Here is a 19240-nt window from a genome sequence, read left to right on the forward strand (position 1 = left end):
GAACACATCTCGGACACGGGGAGCCCCTCGTGGTCTTCGACGGTACCCTCCGCGACGTAAAACCAAAATTCATTCCAGTTGCCCCACTTGTTGCGGGCGCAAGGAACCAACTCGACTACCTGCATCGTGGTCTTGCCCGTCTTCGGCGTAAACGTACAAGACCCAAATTGGGCGACTTCGTCTCCAATCATCCTCTTCTGCCAGTGCAGGCAATAGTACTTTGCAAAGACTTCGACCGATGGCTGTCCGCCGTACGAAGTCGTCGCCCAGACATACTTCGACAGAGCCACCACGGCGTTCGGTGTTAGCTGATGCATCTGAACGTTAAACCTGCGCAGGACTTCGCCAACAAATCGGTGCGCAGGCAGGCGGAGACCGGCGGTGAAGAACGCCTCGAACACAACCAACTCGCCCTCTGGCTCGGGGACTTCCTCCGTCCCCGGGACACGAGCAACTCCGCCGCCGAAGTAACCCAACCGCTGCATATCTTGCACGCGGACCGACGACATCCGCGACATGCCAAAATTCACAGAATCGCCGGCGCGCAACTCCTCCGCCATCAAACTACTCAACGTCTCCTCAGACGAGGCGCTGGCCGACGGCGAGGCGTCGGCCGGCTGTGAGGCGTCGGCCGGCGGCGTAGCGGCAGCGGAAGAAGAGGAGGTCGGCATCGCTACGTACCGTCGGCGGCGGCGGGCGGTCTGCTTCACTCGAGCTAGATCTCCGGCGAGCAAAAGCACGGCGGGCAGACGAGCAACAAGAAGGTGAAAAAGGCGGCTAGGGTTTTCACAGAGCGCGGAAAGTGAAGTTCAAAAAGCGCCGACCCCCGCCCCTTTTATAGACAGGGCGCGGCTCTTTGGGAAACCCGCAATCCAACAGGGCGCGGCGCTTCGGGAAACCCGCAATCCAACAGTACGCTGTCAATCAACGGTCATGTCAAAAACCCCCGCGGAACCATTTCGAGCGAGGGCAGCGTCTCCGCCATCTAGCGACGTCTTCGGCACCAGGTGACATTGTCGAACTGGTCCCTCGGAGGGCAAATGTTGGGGCGAAGGCAAAGACGCCACCCTTCTCTCGAGGCCTTCGCTGCAGTCGCTGGTCTGGCAGAGACAAAATGGGCAGGGATACCCTTCGCTCCATTCGGCACCAGACGAAGGCCTGCGACGGCGTCATGCCACAATGACGCCTCGCCCAGCTCAGAGGCCCACGTGCGATCCGGCCCATTGTAACGGGCCCTGCGTGGCCGCCGCGTGTTACAGGCCTAATTTGTAAAGGCATCCCTGTAATTACAGTCTGTAACCCTGCTTTATGGGAATATTCTGGGGATAACCTAGGTAGCTGAGGGCACATGCGTCCTTAGCACAAGGCGCTGGGCGCTCAGGTACCTATAAATACCCCCGCACAGTGCCCGTGAGAGGCCAGATTAACAGAGCTATTGCCTTCTAGCACATAACCCTGTCAACGTCACTATTCACCCTTGTTGGCCTCCCTTGCGATTAAGAGCAAGTTCCAACATCGGCCTCCAAGTGGTTCACCTTTCCACGGTTGTACGCTTGGCCACGATTACATGCTGCCTGTTGAGGTACACCTTGCCTTGCCGGAGCATTAGGGTTTGCCTGCTGCTGCGCCATCTTCTTTGGACAATGCATCACCCAGTGGCCTTGTTCTCCACAGTGGAAACATCCTCTGCCTCCTCCTTGTGCTGGGGCTGCTTGGTTGTTCTGATTCGCTGCTGGGGCAGGAAGGCGAGGTGCCTGGTTGTTCTGCCTCTGATACTGGTTACCTCCCTGCTGGCTGTTCTGACGATACTGCTGCTGCTGTGGGTACTGCCTCTGAAACTGTTGCTGATACGGACGCTGACTCTGATGCTAATATCCCTAGGGGTGACCATGCTTGCCTTGCTGAGATGAACTGCCTGAGAAGCGGGGGCGGCTGATGCTCCCGGACTGTGGTCCACTCATCTTGCGCTTCCGATCTTCCTTTTCCTTGCGCTTCTTCTCGGTCATGATTGCCCTATCGATCAGATGCTGGAAGGTGGGGAAGGTGTGGTTCATCAGCTGGTAATGCAGGTGTTGGGGACTTGTTCTCAAATGCTATGAATTAAGAACAAGGCAACATAGAATGTTAAATGATACTGTCCTTCGTCCGCGAAGCATTATTCCTTTGAGGATAATGGATCTTAGACGAAGGTTGATAAGCGTCTTATTACGAAGTTGAACCTTCGTAATAAACTTTCAATAAACGTTGTAGAATAATGCAAAATAAAAGGTAAGAATGAATAAATGATTCACAGATGCATTATATAATATTCACTTAATATATTGAATCATAAAATACAATGATACCTATGCCTTGACAAAGGTTGTATTCCGAGAAATGCGATTGCAAATGTCAGAAAATGCGTGAACAGTAACGGAATACTGTTCACTATTTATAGGCACAGGACGCAGCCTGTGAGGAATTACAAGTATGCCCCTTATAAGAACTTACAACGTTGACTCAGACCTTTATGGACTAAAAGGTCATTCTATCTTTAAGTCGGTTTGTAATGCCGAAGCTCTGCGAAAAGGCACCTTCGGCTATCTTGTGCGAACAGCTTCATCCGAGGATCACTTCTTTCTATAAGACCTTCGGCGACGAAGCATAGACCCAACAGTAGCCCCTTTCGCGGTGCTAGATCGTTTTTCGTAACGAGCTTGATCCGTGAAAAAAAAGTTTCTTAAGCTTCAGAGCGCCGAAGGTCTCAAAAAACACCTTCCCTGAGCTCGTTGTCGAGAAACGATTGGATTTCCCTGCGCGCAGCGGCCCCACCTTGCAGAGTTACTGTTCGGTCACTGCGGTCCACCGTACAGCGAGTGCGAGCGGGTGTCCGCCTGGTGCAAAACTCCTGGCACTTCACCTTCTTACCTGCGGCACTATATAAACAGACGAGTAGGTGTGAAGTTACCACAGCATTTACTGCTATTTGCACTGTTTTGCTGCCAAAATTTTTAACCATCGCCGAAGCTTGTTTGTCAGATTTGAACGAAGCTCCATCTTGAAGCCTGCTTCGGAGAAAAAAGTATCAAAGTTTCACAAGTTCATAATTAAATGGCCAGAGTTCGCTCTACAGCTAGGGTTGAGCGTGAGGGGGACGAAACTGAAGCTTCGGAGACTGTGCCCATCTCCGAAGCGATGCAGCGCTCCGGACTGGTGACTGCGGAAGAAATGCCTGCTGCCGAAGCAAACCCGACAGCTGCCGAAGGAGAAGGGAACATTGAAGAAACCGACTCCGAAGATGACTACCGTATTGCCATGCCCAGCAAACCCAGCCACCTAGACTTCGGAAAATCGACTGTTTCAAAGGTTGATCTCGCCAAGATGGTGAAAGCAGGTTTTTTCAGTGAAGATCAGAAGAAGCTACTTCGCTTCGGGGGAGAAGAGACCACCCCGAAGCCAGAGAAGGACGAGGTTGTCATCTTCAAAAGCTTTTTAAAGGCTGGGCTAAGATTCCCTGTTCACGAGATTGTTGCGGAGATATTGAAGAGGTTTGGCATCTACCTTCACCAGTTAACTCCTAACGCTATCGTTAGGCTTAGCGTTTATATTTGGGCCCTCCGAAGCCAAGCAGTGGAGCCTTTTGCTGACAGTTTCTGTCGAGTTCATGAATTGCATTATCAAACAAAGGCCAGAAAAGATGGGCTTCATGAAAACTTCGGTTGCTACAATTTTGCCTACCGGAAAACCGCAAAGTTTCCTGTAATCAGCTACCGAAGCAAATGGCCGGCAGGCTGGAAATCAGAATGGTTCTATGTCAAGGTTGATGAGGACAAGGAGAAGCTTGTGCAAAGTCCACTCGAGCTAACTTTCGGAGAAACCCGACCCCACTGCAACATGACACCAGAGGGTCAAACTCAACGGGCAATGGATGAATTCAGAATCATTGCAGAGCATATTGGTACCAGGGATCTGGTTCAAGAATTCTTAGCATTCAAAGTCTTCCCTACTCTGAAAAAATGGGAAATGCCAAAGTTAAAGGGGGAGAAGAAGGAAGGGGATCTTGTCCGGCTTCCTTACCACTTCAAATTCAAGAAATATTTTAAGAAGCCCTGCCAAGAGTGGCTGGATACAGTTGAGGTGATGTGTAATGAAATTCTTGGAAATTATTCGAAAAAAGAAGATCAACTGATGACAGCAGCCTTCGGCACCCGTCCGAAGCGAAGGCTGAACCGAGTGCTTGATGCACTGGGTTTCGAATATCCTGATTATGCGCAGCTGAACAAGGGTGCTGAGGGCCAGAGAAGAAAAAGAGCGGCCGAAGCTTTAATCAAGGATGAAGAACAACCACCAAAAAAGAAGAAAATTGTCAAGAGAAAAATATCAACTCCAAAGCGAAAACTATCCGAAGAAGAGGGGACCCCCACACCACCTTCTACTAGCGACGTGGAGGAAATTCTAAAGGTAATGACTGAACCCATGCCCACGAAGCTAAGTCCATTAGGGCCTCGACTGACGAAGCTTTTTCAAAAGGTGGCGGAGCCGGAAAAAACGAAGATAGCCAAAGCGAAAAGGCAAAGAATTATTGCCGTAACAGAAGTTATTGACAAGACGCCACCGAGGGCGTCAATTCAGAAAACACCAGCTGTTGAGGGCACAGAAAATGTCGAAGTCGCACCTTCGGAGGTCGCGGCTACCGAAGCCGCTACAGCCGAAGATGTAAACTTAGAATCTACTATTGAAGACATCAACAAAATTTTAACAGACATGGCTGCAGAAGAAGCTGCCACCACTGCTGAAGAAACCATGGCCACAGTGCCTGGGAAAGGGAAAGAAATAGCCGAAGACACTTCGGACGACGAAGCCTACTCATTTCAAAATTTAGTCGGGCAAAAACTGTCGAAGGCCGAAAAAGAAGAGCTTAAGGAATACGCCAAATCTTGCGGATACAAGCCAGGAGCTCTTCTATTTGGAGGCATTGATGATGAAAAACTGGGCTGCATCCGGGACTCAGCTGGGGCTAAGGTCATCGGTACTCTATCAAAGAGTATCGGTTTTCCGAAACTAGAGACAGACATCAGCCGCTACCGACGACAACATATCGTCGGCAGCTTATTTTATTCAAATTTCAAGGTAAACATCCTTCTCTCTAACTTCTATTGTTTTTTAATAATGGCAATATTCTTTAACGAAGGTTGTTTATTTGCAGAGCATGCTTCTAAGCAAAGCTTTGAGGATGCAGCAAGATCTAGAAGATAAGAAGCACGAAGCTATAATTGAAAATTTAGAGAGCAAGATAAAAGAACAATCAGCTATTATTGAAAAGAAAGACTTCGAACTTCAATCAACCGAAGGCTTGCTGGCAGAGACTGAAGCCAAAGTAGCAGAATTGAATTCGAAGCTTCTCTGCCAATCAAAACAATTTGAACAAGAGAAGCTAGAACTTGATTCGAAACTTGAAGCCGAAGTCCAAGCCAACTCAAATTTGAAGAAATCATTAACAAGCCTTCAGGATAAATGTTTGAATTTTAGCAACAATTGTATCCAACAACTAAAGAAGATCTTTTACTCAGTTGGAGCCAGCAGCGGGAAATTTACCCCTTCGGATGAAGATTTACCAAAAGCCTTCGATCATATCGAAGCTGAAATTGAAGAACTTGACGAAGTTATAGCTGGGCACGGTGACTTCTGTGCCTGGGTAGCTTCTCGGGGTACTGCTGCAGCATTCCTGAAGGCTGGCTGCGAGCATGGAAAGATTGTCAACAGGCCCAACTTCGCCCTGTCTCCATCAATTCTCGACGACATTCCTGACCTCGCCCGGAGCATCTCAAATAGATTCATAAAAATGATATGGACAAAAGGCGGGCGAGAGAAGGCTGGGGACGAAGCTCGAAGTCATCTTGAACCAGTAAGAAATCATACTTTGTACTTACCTTCTCCTTCACACTTGATTTTTACTCGGGATACATTGATTCATGTAGGATGACGAAGCTGAAGGTGATACTTAAAGGAAATGCCGCCGAAGCAGAAACCTGACGAAGATTAATAGGAGTAGACTAGAAAAAACTCAGGAGAATTTGTAACAACTTTTTGTAAATACAATTAATCTATTCTCAAGGAACTTTGTTCATACCTTGTAATATATTCTTACCCTTTTATTGAGACGCTTTGATGTGGACGAAATCAGTATTTTGAGCCGAAGGCGAAAAAACACCTTCCCTTCTTTTCGTACACAACGAAGCATAAAAGACCATTTCTTCTTTTTGCCAAAGCTTTTCTTTTTTGTACATGACGAAACATAAAAGACCGCTTCTTCCTCTTGCCGAAGCTTTTTCTTTTTTGTACATAACGGAACATAAAAGACCACTTCTTCCTTTTGCCGAAGCAACCACTTAGGAACACAAATGCTATGAATGAATGCTTATGAATGCAAATGCTATGATGTAATGTGCGAATGAATGTCCAAAGCATATAACCGAAGCCACACTCAACCATTATTTCCTTGGAATCAACCACACATCAGCTCTGCATTCCCTTAGGAACGACTTTGGAGCTTCCTCGTCTTTTACTTAGACGGTATAAACTCTGCATTCCCTTAGGAACGTCTTTGGAGTTTCTTCGCCTTTTACTTAGGCGGTATAAGCTCTGCATTCCCTTAGGAACGTCTTTGGAGCTTCTTCGTCTTTTACTTAGACGGTACCAGCGTTGACTTTTCGCTGAGAGCTCTGCATCCCCTTAGGGACGTCTTTGGAGCTTCTTCTCTTTTTTCTTTTTCAGTTTCTGCACTCGATGGTGCGTTCTCAGCTGTTACATTTACATTTTTTGGGGGATTTTGCTCTTATAAGACTAAAAAAGGAAATTACACATGATGGCCCCATTAAAAACCTTTCTCCCCCTTCGGAAAGGAAAAGGGTGCCATGAAAAAGAAAAGAAAAAACATAAAAAATTACATCATGTTATACATAGTATCGCCGAAGCTCATCCGCATTCCAAGACCTTGGAATTTCGTTGCCATCCATGTCCTTCAATCTGTACGATCCAGGCCTTGACGAAGATACTACTAAGAATGGTCCTTCCCATTTCAACTGTAGCTTACCCACTGTATCTGGGTTAGCCACTCTCCGAAGCACCAAGTGTCCCGGCTCAATATTTTTTAGCCGGACTTTTCTATCTCGCCATTTAACTGTTTCAGCCTGATATTTATTGATATTCTCCACGGCCTGAAGCCTGATCCCTTCTAAAGCATCCTTTTCCACAAGGCAAGCATCTTCGGGACCTGATTCTGCCGAAGCTACTACTCTTATTGATCCAGCTTTTGCTTCCTCCGGAGTTATTGCTTCGTCACCGAATAATAATTTGAATGGGGTAAAGCCTGTAGACCTTGATGTTGTTGTATTGTGGCTCCACACCACTTTGATTAACTGATCTGGCCACTTTCCCCTGGGTTGATTGAAGATTAACTTCATTATTCCTGTCATTATAATGCCGTTGGCCCTTTCAACGAGCCCATTTGACTCCGGATGCCTGACTGATGCAAAATGGATCTTCGTTCCAATTTGATCACAGAAATTTCTGAAAGCTTCGGAGTCAAACTGCGTTCCATTATCTACAGTGATTGCCTTCGGTACCCCGAAGCGACAGACAATATTCTGCCAGAAAAACTTTTGGACAGTGGCCGAAGTTATTGTGGCCAATGGCTTCGCCTCAATCCACTTGGAAAAATACTCCACAGCCACCATAACATATTTTAGATTCCCTTGAGCCGGTGGTAATGGACCCAACAAGTCAAGGCCCCACCTTTGCAATGGCCAGATGGGTTGTATCAGCTGTGTCAAAGACGAAGGTTGTTTTTTGATGAAGACATCCACACTACTGATGCATCTATACCAATACAAGTACCAATTTCTGGTCCCATTACTCACGCTCGTGCTCGTCAACTCAACCATCAGGTGATTACACTCTTGAGTTCATGTCCATCATATTTAGACCATGGAGACCCGTGCACTCTTGTTTTGCTTAGGAATCAGGGAGAAGACCGAAAGGGAAAAGGATTTGAACATGCTGGATTCGGACTGCAGAAGAACACCAACTTGTGACGGTCACCACGGTCAGATGCGGGCTCGGATTGGAATGTTCAAGCACAACATGGAAAGCTTATCAAGTCTACTTTCATATGGATCCGGAATTATAGTCATATCTGTTCTGAGGCCGCCGTAATCATTGTTTTCTTACCGAGACATTTCCTGCCTTTTCTGCCCATGGTGCTGCGTCACCCTATTTTGGCCCAATGGGTCGTGTATCAAGTTAGGTCCATTAGGGACGCATCCTAGGGTTGCAGCACGACCCCAATACCCTTGTGGTCGTCCTCCCATGTTTATAAACCCCCTAGCCGCCACCAAGAACAGCGGGTTTTGTTTAGATCAAGTTTAGCTCTCGCTACTTGCTTGCAAGCGCGCGTGCTAGTTCAGCCGCCCGTCTTCTTGTCTTCGGAACCCCACCATATTGTAGTTTGATCTTTAAACCTACATTTAGATCTGGTAATTCAGTACTTGTTCTACTTGTTCTTGCTAGTTCTTCGATTGCTTGCAGGACGAGTGCCCTAGTGGCCAGGGTGTCACGCTCCACAAGATCGTGACAGCCATAGGAGGTGGTGTATCGGTTGCTAAGGCGCAGCGTCTTTGGAAGGCTGTAGTCGGGCCGTGAACGTCGTCTCCTCCCCCAATCGAGTTATTCCACACCCTCTCATCGAAAGATCGGGCAATCACCCAACGGGTGCACATCAGTTGGTAATCAGAGCAAGGTTTATCGGTGAGAGATTTACTTTTCTTCGCTGTTTTCTTATCTCCTATAGTCCAGAAAAAGCCAAAAAAATAGTAGATTAGTTTTACCGCAATCCTATAAACCATTGAGCATTTACTAGTACTACTTAGTTAGGGCTTGTTGAGTTTTTGGTTGCATCGGTTGTGTCGAGTTGCTGGTCTTAGTTTATTCCTTTAGAGTTTTGAGTTCTACCACGTTTTGGTCACCACGAAATCCACCATCACCAAAAACATCTCTGGTTCGTTTTTGCCACCACGGATACATATCATATCCGATTTGGAAGTTTAAATACAATCTGGAAAGCTTATCTTATCTTCTTTCCAACGGATCTGACCTTATCTCAAAATTCGTTCTGAGCGCTCCGCAATCATCGTAGAGATTTCTGGACTTCCTATATTAACAAGATTTGTTAAATCTGATTTAAAGGGGTTAGTGAAAAAAAGGGTTTAGGCCCCTGCAAAAAAAAACAGAAGAAGAAGAAAAAAAAAAGAATAGAAAAGAAAAAAAAAAGGAAAAGAAGAAGAAGGGGGCTGAATCTCTAAATCTGTTGTTTCTCTTTGTGCTGTGCTAGTTGTTCTTTTTCAGTGACTACCTTTGTGCCTAGGCTCACGTCTCTAGCCTGGTTTAGCCTAGGACCAGCACAGTACCACCGTTGAACGATTATTCAGCTTGCTTTTGTAACTAACGTGGTACTAGTGTATTCCTTGCTTCAGCCCACCTACAACTCTACATATTTCGACTACAGTTTGACAGGTCGTGTTGCTGCGGCACCGATACACTTATTCCACGGTTGCAGACTTGTTGGTTGCTGACCCCTCCTGTTGTGCAAGGTAAGAATTGGTAAGAGCTTGTGTGGCAGGTTGAGAGTGAGCGCCTTGCAGTAGCTACATCCTAATAGTTGTAGAGTTTTTATTCCTTCACGTTTTTTTTTGTTGCCTCTGTTCGTCTAACCATGGCAGGATTGGAGGTTGATGATGCTTCTCGTAATATGCCACACTCTCCTCGCACCAAGGGTATCATACAACACTTTGTAAGGCTAGTGAAGACGCACACGGAAGGTCTTGATAATGACATGCAGGTGACGAATGAAAAGATGGGGCAATTGGAGGCCACACAGATCGACACGAACACCAAACTTGCAAATGTGGAAATGACAGTTGCTCATATTGACAAGAGCCTTGTCGCACTCTTGAGGCGGTTTGATGAGATGCATGCTAATATCAATGGTGGGCGTGATGAGGGCGCCGAAGGTAACTGGGATGACTATGTTGCTGATACTGAACAAGATGACCAAGAAGCACCTAATCGCCGGCGACTACGTACTAACCGTAGAGGTATGGGTGGTTTTCACCGACGTGAGGTACATGGTAATGATGATGCTTTTAGTAAGGTTAAATTTAAAATACCTCCTTTTGATGGTAAATATGACCCTGATGCTTACATTACTTGGGAGATTGCGGTTGATCAAAAGTTTGCATGCCATGAATTTCCTGAGAATGCGCGGGTTAGAGCTGCTACTAGTGAGTTTACTGAATTTGCTTCTGTTTGGTGGATAGAACATGGTAAGAAGAATCCTAATAACATGCCACAAACTTGGGATGCGTTGAAACGGGTCATGCGGGCTAGATTTGTTCCTTCTTATTATGCACGTGATATGTTAAACAAGTTGCAACAATTGAGACAGGGTACTAAAAGTGTAGAAGAATATTATCAGGAATTACAAATGGGTATGCTGCGTTGTAACATAGAGGAGGGTGAGGAATCTGCTATGGCTAGATTTTTGGGCGGGTTAAATAGGGAAATTCAGGACATCCTTGCTTATAAAGATTATGCTAATGTAACCCGATTGTTTCATCTTGCTTGCAAAGCTGAAAGGGAAGTGCAGGGACGACGTGCTAGTGCAAGGTCTAATGTTTCTGCAGGAAAATCTACACCATGGCAACAGCGCACGACTACGTCCATGACCGGTCGTACACTAGCACCAACTCCCTCGCCAAGTCGACCAGCACCCCCGCCTTCCTCCGGCGACAAACCACGTGCATCTTCCACAAATTCAGCAACCAAATCTGCCCAGAAACCAGCAGGTAGTGCCTCTTCAGTAGCCTCCACGGGTAGAACAAGAGATGTTATGTGTTATCGATGCAAGGGCTATGGACACGTGCAGCGTGATTGTCCTAATCAGCGTGTTTTGGTGGTAAAAGACGATGGTGGGTATTCTTCTGCTAGTGATTTGGATGAAGCTACACTTGCTTTGCTTGCGGCTGATGATGCAGGCACTAAGGAACCACCCGAAGAACAGATTGGTGCAGATGATGCAGAGCATTATGAGAGCCTCATTGTACAGCGTGTGCTTAGTGCACAAATGGAGAAGGCAGAGCAGAATCAGCGACATACATTGTTTCAAACAAAGTGTGTCATTAAGGAGCGTTCATGTCGTTTGATCATTGATGGAGGTAGCTGCAACAACTTGGCTAGCAGCGACATGGTGGAGAAGCTTGCACTTACGACCAAACCGCACCCACATCCATATCACATTCAATGGCTCAACAATAGTGGTAAGGTCAAGGTAACCAAGTTGGTACGAATTAATTTTGCTATTGGTTCATATCGTGATGTTGTTGACTGTGATGTTGTGCCTATGGATGCTTGTAATATTCTGCTAGGTAGACCATGGCAATTTGATTCAGATTGTATGCATCATGGTAGATCAAATCAATATTCTCTCATACACCATGATAAGAAAATTATTTTGCTTCCCATGTCCCCTGAGGCTATTGTGCGTGATGATGTTGCTAAAGCTACCAAAGCTAAAACTGAGAACAACAAGAATATTAAAGCTGTTGGTAATAACAAAGATGGGATAAAATTGAAAGGACATTGCTTGCTTGCAACAAAAACTGATGTTAATGAATTATTTGCTTCCACTACTGTTGCCTACGCCTTGGTATGCAAGGATGCTTTGATTTCAATTCAAGATATGCAGCATTCTTTGCCTCCTGTTATTACTAACATTTTGCAGGAGTATTCTGATGTATTTCCAAGTGAGATACCAGAGGGGCTGCCACCTATACGAGGGATTGAGCACCAAATTGATCTTATTCCTGGTGCATCTTTGCCGAATCGTGCGCCATATAGGACAAATCCAGAGGAAACAAAAGAAATTCAGCGACAAGTGCAAGAACTACTCGACAAAGGTTACGTGCGTGAGTCTCTTAGTCCGTGTGCTGTTCCGGTTATTTTAGTGCCTAAAAAAGATGGAACATGGCGTATGTGTGTTGATTGTAGGGCTATTAATAATATCACGATACGTTATCGACACCCTATTCCACGTTTAGATGATATGCTTGATGAATTGAGTGGTGCCATTGTCTTTTCTAAAGTTGATTTGCGTAGTGGGTACCACCAGATTCGTATGAAATTGGGAGATGAATGGAAAACTGCTTTCAAAACTAAGTTCGGATTGTATGAGTGGTTAGTCATGCCTTTTGGGTTAACTAATGCACCTAGCACTTTCATGAGATTAATGAACGAGGTTTTGCGTGCCTTCATTGGAAAATTTGTGGTAGTATACTTTGATGACATATTGATCTACAGCAAATCTATGGATGAACATGTTGATCACATGCGTGCTGTTTTTAATGCTTTACGAGATGCACGTTTATTTGGTAACCTTGAGAAGTGCACATTTTGCACCGATCGAGTTTCGTTTCTTGGTTATGTTGTGACTCCACAGGGAATTGAGGTTGATCAAGCCAAGGTAGAAGCGATACATGGATGGCCTATGCCAAAGACTATCACACAGGTGCGGAGTTTCCTAGGACTTGCTGGCTTCTATCGCCGTTTTGTGAAGGACTTTAGCACCATTGCTGCACCTTTGAATGAGCTTACGAAGAAGGGAGTGCATTTTAGTTGGGGCAAAGTACAAGAGCACGCTTTCAACGTGCTGAAAGATAAGTTGACACATGCACCTCTCCTCCAACTTCCTGATTTTAATAAGACTTTTGAGCTTGAATGTGATGCTAGTGGAATTGGATTGGGTGGTGTTTTGTTACAAGAAGGCAAACCTGTTGCATATTTTAGTGAAAAATTGAGTGGGTCTGTTCTAAATTATTCTACTTATGATAAGGAATTATATGCTCTTGTGCGAACATTAGAAACATGGCAGCATTATTTGTGGCCCAAAGAGTTTGTTATTCATTCTGATCATGAATCTTTGAAACATATTCGTAGTCAAGGAAAACTGAACCGTAGACATGCTAAGTGGGTTGAATTTATCGAATCGTTTCCTTATGTTATTAAGCACAAGAAAGGAAAAGAGAATATCATTGCTGACGCTTTGTCTAGGAGATATACTTTGCTGAATCAACTTGACTACAAAATCTTTGGATTAGAGACGATTAAAGACCAATATGTTCATGATGCTGATTTTAAAGATGTGTTGCTGCATTGTAAAGATGGGAAAGGATGGAACAAATATATCGTTAGTGATGGGTTTGTGTTTAGAGCTAACAAGCTATGCATTCCAGCTAGCTCCGTTCGTTTGTTGTTGTTACAGGAAGCACATGGAGGTGGCTTAATGGGACATTTTGGAGCAAAGAAAACGGAGGACATACTTGCTGGTCATTTCTTTTGGCCCAAGATGAGAAGAGATGTGGTGAGATTGGTTGCTCGTTGCACGACATGCCAAAAGGCGAAGTCACGGTTAAATCCACACGGTTTGTATTTGCCTCTACCCGTTCCTAGTGCTCCTTGGGAAGATATTTCTATGGATTTTGTGCTGGGATTGCCTAGGACTAGGAAGGGACGTGATAGTGTGTTTGTGGTTGTTGATAGATTTTCTAAGATGGCACATTTCATACCATGTCATAAAACTGACGATGCTACTCATATTGCTGATTTGTTCTTTCGTGAAATTGTTCGCTTGCATGGTGTGCCCAACACAATCGTTTCTGATCGTGATGCTAAATTTCTTAGTCATTTTTGGAGGACTTTGTGGGCAAAATTGGGGACTAAGCTTTTATTTTCTACTACATGTCATCCTCAAACTGATGGTCAAACTGAAGTTGTGAATAGAACTTTGTCTACTATGTTAAGGGCAGTTCTAAAGAAGAATATTAAGATGTGGGAGGACTGTTTGCCTCATATTGAATTTGCTTATAATCGATCATTGCATTCTACTACAAAGATGTGCCCATTTCAGATTGTATATGGTTTGTTACCTCGTGCTCCTATTGATTTAATGCCTTTGCCATCTTCTGAAAAACTAAATTTTGATGCTACTAGGCGTGCTGAATTGATGTTAAAACTGCACGAAACTACTAAAGAAAACATAGAGCGTATGAATGCTAGATATAAGTTTGCTAGTGATAAAGGTAGAAAGGAAATAAATTTTGAACCTGGAGATTTAGTTTGGTTGCATTTGAGAAAGGAAAGGTTTCCTGAATTACGAAAATCTAAATTGTTGCCTCGAGCCGATGGACCGTTTAAAGTGCTAGAGAAAATTAACGACAATGCATATAGGCTAGATCTGCCTGCAGACTTTGGGGTTAGCCCCACATTTAACATTGCAGATTTAAAGCCCTACTTGGGAGAGGAAGTTGAGCTTGAGTCGAGGACGACTCAAATGCAAGAAGGGGAGAATGATGAAGACATCCACACTACTGATGCATCTATACCAATACAAGTACCAATTTCTGGTCCCATTACTCGCGCTCGTGCTCGTCAACTCAACCATCAGGTGATTACACTCTTGAGTTCATGTCCATCATATTTAGACCATGGAGACCCGTGCACTCTTGTTTTGCTTAGGAATCAGGGAGAAGACCGAAAGGGAAAAGGATTTGAACATGCTGGATTCGGACTGCAGAAGAACACCAACTTGTGACGGTCACCACGGTCAGATGCGGGCTCGGATTGGAATGTTCAAGCACAACATGGAAAGCTTATCAAGTCTACTTTCATATGGATCCGGAATTATAGTCATATCTGTTCTGAGGCCGCCGTAATCATTGTTTTCTTACCGAGACATTTCCTGCCTTTTCTGCCCATGGTGCTGCGTCACCCTATTTTGGCCCAATGGGTCGTGTATCAAGTTAGGTCCATTAGGGACGCATCCTAGGGTTGCAGCACGACCCCAATACCCTTGTGGTCGTCCTCCCATGTTTATAAACCCCCTAGCCGCCACCAAGAACAGCGGGTTTTGTTTAGATCAAGTTTAGCTCTCGCTACTTGCTTGCAAGCGCGCGTGCTAGTTCAGCCGCCCGTCTTCTTGTCTTCGGAACCCCACCATATTGTAGTTTGATCTTTAAACCTACATTTAGATCTGGTAATTCAGTACTTGTTCTACTTGTTCTTGCTAGTTCTTCGATTGCTTGCAGGACGAGTGCCCTAGTGGCCAGGGTGTCACGCTCCACAAGATCGTGACAGCCATAGGAGGTGGTGTATCGGTTGCTAAGGCGCAGCGTCTTTGGAAGGCTGTAGTCGGGCCGTGAACGTCGTCTCCTCCCCCAATCGAGTTATTCCACACCCTCTCATCGAAAGATCGGGCAATCACCCAACGGGTGCACATCATTTTTGATCTCTTGCACATTTCTGACAACCTTCGCACTTTTGCACTAACTCCGCCGCATCCGAAGCTGCCTTCGGCCAATAAAACCCTTGGCGGAAGACTTTCCCAAGTAATGGCCTGGATCCGATGTGGGATCCACACAGGCCTGCATGTATCTCTTTCATCAACTCTATACCTTCGGCTCTAGATAAGCACTTGAGCAGCGGAGCGCAAACTCCATGTTTGTATAATTCCCCTTCTATCATGACATACGGACGAGCTCTTGCCTCTATTCTTTTATTGTAAGCTTCGTCATCTGAAAGGAACTTACCCTGAAGGTAAGAGATTATTTCAGTTCTCCAATCTTCGCTGTAAACAGGAGATATGTTGAGGACTGCTCTTTCAAGGAGCTCCACTGAAGGTGCCTTTATTGTTTCGAAGAACACATCCGAAGGTAACGGCAGCCCCTGTGCCACAGACTTAGCTAGCAAATCAGCATGCTCATTTTGTCCTCGAGGAATATTCTTGACAGAGAATCCTTCGAAGGATGCTTCGATCCTTCGGACCGTACCTAGATATTTTTCAAGCTTCGGATCTTTAGCCTTGCAACTTTTGTCAACATGACCCGAAACCACCTGGGAATCAGTTTTAAGAATTGCCCTTCTGATTCCCATTGCCTTTAATTTCCGAAGGCCCAGAAGCAGGGCTTCGTACTCAGCAATATTGTTCGTGCAGCTGAAATCAAGTCTTGCTGCATAACAAGTTTTGACCTTGGATGGTGAAACCAACACAGCAGCTGCACCTGCTCCGAAGATTCCCCAAGAGCCATCACAAAACACTGTCCACACTTCGGCATCTTTATTTGCTTCTTCATCCTGAGCCCCTGGCGTCCATTCGGCAATGAAATCTGCCAATGCTTGAGACTGGATCGAAGATCTATGCACATAATCAATGTAAAATTCGTTGAGCTCTGCAGCCCATTTCCCAATCCGTCCAGTAGCTTCTCTATTTCTCATTATATCCTTCAACGGCTGCGAAGAAGGAACAATGATATTGTATGCCTGAAAATAATGCCGAAGCTTCCTGGATGCCATTAAAACGGCATATAATACCTTCTCCAGCTCTGTATAATTTTTCTTTGAGACACTAAGGACCTCAGATACAAAATACACTGGAACTTGCTTCTTGAGCTGGCCATAAAGCTTCTCCTGGACAAGCGCCGCACTTACTGCTGAGTGCGAAGCTGCCACATATAACAACAGAGGAGCCCCTGGCGTTGGCGGAGTTAATGTTGTGAGATCTATCAAGTATTGCTTCAACTCTTCGAAGGCTTTTTGTTGACTTGGGCCCCATTGAAAGACTTCGGCTGACTTCAGCACCTCGAAAAATGGTAAGTTTCTTTCTGCTGATCTGGATATAAATCTGTTGAGAGATGCCAGCCTTCCTGTCAATCTTTGGGCCCCTTTTCTTGTAGTTGGTGGCTCCATTCGAAGTATAGCTTCGATTTTATTTGGATTAGCTTCGATTCCCTTTGTTGAAACCAAGCATCCAAGAAATTTACCCTTCTTTACTCCGAAGACACATTTCTCTGGATTCAGCTTCAAACCAGCTTGTCTGAAGCTGGCGAAGGTCTCCTGCAGATCAACAATATGATTTTCCTGCTTCGTGCTTTTGACGATAATGTCATCAACATAGGTCAACACATTTCTGCCTATTTGAGACTGAAGAACCTTCGCAGTCATTCTGCTGAAACTTCCTCCAGCGTTTTTGAGCCCCTCAGGCATCCGAAGATAGCAATACGTGCCACTTGGAGTTATGAAGCTAGTTTTCGGCTCATCTTCCTTTTTCATCCAGATTTGATGATATCCTGAGTAACAGTCCAAGAGACTCATGAGCTCTGAAGAAGCTGCTGCATCGACTAGAGAGTCTATCCTTGGCAACGGGAATTCGTCCTTCGGACAAGCCTTGTTGAGATCTGTGAAATCGATACACATTCTCCACTTGCCATTGGCCTTCTTCACCATAACAGTGTTAGCTAGCCACTCTGGATACTTCACTTCTCTGATAACTCCTGCACTGAGGAGTCTTTTTACTTCATTGCGAGCCCCTTCGGCCTTGTCATTAGACATTTTCCGAAGCCTCTGCTTTCGGGGTCTGAAGGATGGGTCAACATTGAGCGAATGTTCAATAACATCCCGATTTACTCCACAGAGATCATTAGCCGACCATGCAAAAACATCTTTGTTGTTGAATAAAAACCTTATCAAGGTTTTCTCCTGGTCTTCAGATAATTGCGAGCCCAACAGCACCTTCTGCTCTGCTATGTCCTCACACAATAGCATGGGCTTCGGCTGATCTGCTGAAGCTGCCTTCTCCCTTCTGAATTTGTACTGTTCACAAGCTTCAGTTCCATCTATATTATGGATTGCCTTGGAGTCGGTCCAGCTTCCTTCGGCCCTTCTAGCAGCTTCCTGGCTTCCATGGATAGCAATAGGCCCTTGGTCCGAAGGTATCTTCATGCAAAGATAGGCAGGATGAAGGATTGCTTCGAAGGCATTAAGAGTACCACGACCAATAATTGCATTGTAAGGATATTCCATGTCAACAATGTCAAACACAACTTGCTCAGTTCTAGTGTTGTTGATGAATCCGAAGGTTACTGACATGGTGATCTTGCCCAGTGCTACAATCTGTCTTCCTCCGAAGCCACAAAGAGGATGTGTAGCATCATGAATCTTATCTTCTGGCTCTTGCATTTGTCTGAAGGCTTTAGCAAATATGATGTCAGCTGCACTGCCTGTATCGACCAAGACATTGTGAACCAGAAATCCTTTGATAACACAAGAGATAACCATGGCATCGTTGTGTGGGTAATCTTTGAGCTGAAGGTCCTCTTGAGAGAAGGTAATAGGAATGTGAGACCATCTTGATTTGATGAAGGGTCCTTGCACCCCAACATGCTGTACTCTTCTCTGCGCTTCCTTCTTCTGCTTCTTGTTAGCTGGCTCTGAGGACGAGCCACCTGTGATCGGGAGCACCAGCTTCGGGTCCGAAGCAACTCCAGCTTGATTGTTGAACGAAGCCATGAGCTCAGAAAAGTGGAAGTGAGTTCACCGGAGGTGGGCGCCAATGTTGGGGACTTGTTCTCAAATGCTATGAATTAAGAACAAGGCAACATAGAATGTTAAATGATACTGTCCTTCGTCCGCGAAGCATTATTCCTTTGAGGATAATGGATCTTAGACGAAGGTTGATAAGCGTCTTATTACGAAGTTGAACCTTCGTAATAAACTTTCAATAAACGTTGTAGAATAATGCAAAATAAAAGGTAAGAATGAATAAATGATTCACAGATGCATTATATAATATTCACTTAATATATTGAATCATAAAATACAATGATACCTATGCCTTGACAAAGGTTGTATTCCGAGAAATGCGATTGCAAATGTCAGAAAATGCGTGAACAGTAACGGAATACTGTTCACTATTTATAGGCACAGGACGCAGCCTGTGAGGAATTACAAGTATGCCCCTTATAAGAACTTACAACGTTGACTCAGACCTTTATGGACTAAAAGGTCATTCTATCTTTAAGTCGGTTTGTAATGCCGAAGCTCTGCGAAAAGGCACCTTCGGCTATCTTGTGCGAACAGCTTCATCCGAGGATCACTTCTTTCTATAAGACCTTCGGCGACGAAGCATAGACCCAACAGCAGGGGATCCACCAAACCCCTCATGAACCTGTACTGCCTTTTAGCATCAGTGTTGACATCTTCAGGTGCATAACGAGATAGCTGCAGAAACTTGTCCCTGTATTCACTAACAGACAGGGGTCCCCGCCTCAGAGCCAAGAACTCCTCTTTCTTCACGATCATCAGTCCCTCTGGAACATGG

The sequence above is a fragment of the Zea mays genome, chromosome 3 (assembly GCF_902167145.1).
Source record: "Zea mays cultivar B73 chromosome 3, Zm-B73-REFERENCE-NAM-5.0, whole genome shotgun sequence".
Taxonomy (NCBI): Eukaryota; Viridiplantae; Streptophyta; class Magnoliopsida; order Poales; family Poaceae; genus Zea; species Zea mays.